Genomic DNA, 2,823 nt, shown 5'->3' on the forward strand with positions numbered 1-2,823 from the left:
ATAATTACCTGGAACATAGATGAAGAATTGTTAGTAATTATTTCTCAGCTGATCCCATCTTTGGTCGTCAATTTTTCTTGGTGGGATATAATGATACGTTGGTATTCTTAAAATACGCTTTAATAACTCTTGTGACTACATTGCTCTATGACAGCTGACTCCTAAGTGTGTGTGGAGCGTCATACACAATCTGACAAAACCAAAACATTGCTAAACAAAAGAGCATCGCTCTGAAAAGACTTAAATCCTGCTCCAGTTCAAAACTATAAAGAATTACATCCTATCTTTGAGGTAATCAACAAATGTTTGAATCCTAATACCAAAATAAATCATTACACTTATGTACAAAGCATAACATGTTTTATTCATGCATTATGATGCAATGTTGCGCAATACCTATAACACTTGAAATAATATAGTACATTATTACAATAATACATAACATGAGTTGACAACAACCTTTCACGATCATTTAACAGTTCCTATTTCCTTGCATGTCTTGCAATTTCTCTTGCTTCTTCTTTCTCTCTTTCTTCTCATTTTGCAATTTCTTTTGCCTTTTCTCTGTCTCTTTCTTCCTGTCTTGCAATTTCTCTTAGTTCCATTTCCCTTGCATGTCTTGCTTCTTCTCTCTCTTTTTCTTCCGGTCTTACAATTTATCTTGGCTCTTCTCTTCCATGTCTTGGAATTTCTCCTGCCTCTTCTTTCTCTATTTCTTCCAGTTCCTCCCGTTCTGCCATCATCTTCAAGTTAATTAAACTCTCTTCCGCTGCAATTCGTCTAATATCAGCCTTTATATTAATCTCTGCTTTCATTCCTTCAGTTTGTGGGTCATGGTACTTGCTTCTCTACGAATTCGCTTCAGCCTTTTCAAAAAGGTCACAAGCTCCTGTAATATCCTCCTCTGGTAACTTTCCTGAGTTTATCAATGCTTCTAAGCCTAGATACTTGATTTGGGCTTTAATCATTCCAAAAGCTTCATGGGCACCACATGCCATTAAAATGGCAAGCCACTGAGCTTTAATTACATCAGCTTCCGGTATTTTCTAAACAATTGGGTTTTCCAAAAACTCCTGTACTAAATGAACTTTATAAAAAATTATACCTCTTCAAATAATAATATATATCAAAACAATACAACACTATCAACACTAAACTGGTCAAACCTCTAATTTAAACACGGCCCTGTTATCACCAATATTTAAAACAGACTCGATTCTCGGGTCTGATCACCAAAAACATATATATTATGACTAGGGAATTACGTAAATTCCTGAGCTCCAAAACTCACCTGCTTAATATTACATTAGTCTGGTACATACCAGAATACCTCCGAGCTCTGAGAAAAATACATGACTCCGAGACATTAATATAGTGTACATGAATACTGAATATCTAAAGGTTTCTTTACGTTGCACTCAAAACAAAACTGGATGATTACTTTACTTTTAACTGATACTCTTCTTGAATCAACCTCTTACCTCGGTTCTAAGTCAGGGGATATTGGTAAATTACTGAATTAACTATTGGTGATTGAAATAATACGCACTTTACAAATATATATATATATATATATATATATATATATATATATATATATATATATATATATATATATATATATATAAATATATATATATATATATATATATATATATATATATATATATATATATATCTATAAAAATAACAATTCAATAGTAACACCAAAAATATATCACTCGAAATTTAAATCTGAACTTACCTTAGATTAGAGATAAAAAAAACTCTTCAAAAATAATATAATCACTTGTTCCACTAGAAATTAATTTATGAAAATATTCAATTTTGATAATTAATGAAAAAATGGACACTTTAACACTATAGAAAATAATCCAGATTTACACTTATACATACGTATCTGTTACTCTTACGACACTTGGTATCACACAAGGTTACCGAAAGGTTAAGCAAAATTGAATACACTTAACTTTTTACCCTATCACACACGACTAGTCACAAAAAACCATTAATAATTTTTTTTTTTTCAATCTAGACCAGGGGTGGGGAACCCTTTCTTGGATGAAGGCCATCTTGCTATTCCTCAATGCTCCTTAACGCCGCATAGAATCTTGTTGGTTATTTCATCCTCCAAGTAATTTATTAGTAATCTAAAGAAAGAGTGACAGGTTTGTAAAAATTTAAAGCATTACAATTTCAAATATTTGAATTAAGTACTTTTATACAAGTAATCAGTAAATGAATTATATTGAAAATTAAATTTTGAAATATTTCATTCCAGTTTGCTCCAGTTTGGGAAGTTTTCAAACTACCGTAAGTAAATGAATAATATCGAAAACTTATGAATATCAACAATATAACATTTTCAACTATTTTATATTAGCAAGTAGGTACTTTTTAAACAATCACATCTCATAAAAATACATCCCAGTAAAAATTTGTATCTGTTTAAACACACTTATTATAACAAGGAAGTAAAATTTAGTCCTCGTTTGTGACATTGCCTATTGAAGTTGTTAAAATGTCTGTTCCTCTTGTCCTTGCATTAAGGTTACCTAAGGGAAGCTGTTTTTCATACAATAAAACTCATCAGTGAAAGCACAAATAAAATATTTTTATGCCAAAAATCTGGAACCTGTTGACTCATCTAAAACTAAAATAGATCACAGTGAGGAGATAGACAAAACAGGAACTCTTTCGTCCATCATACGTTGAATCCCTCACTCACTGCAACTAGCAGTTTTTCCTTGTCAGCTACAACAGCAGTTGCAGCTGACAAGGAAAAACTGCTAGTTGTATTAAGTTAGGATTCTTTGAATTCAA

The sequence above is a fragment of the Palaemon carinicauda genome, chromosome 30 (assembly GCF_036898095.1).
Source record: "Palaemon carinicauda isolate YSFRI2023 chromosome 30, ASM3689809v2, whole genome shotgun sequence".
In the NCBI taxonomy this organism is placed as follows: Eukaryota; Metazoa; Arthropoda; class Malacostraca; order Decapoda; family Palaemonidae; genus Palaemon; species Palaemon carinicauda.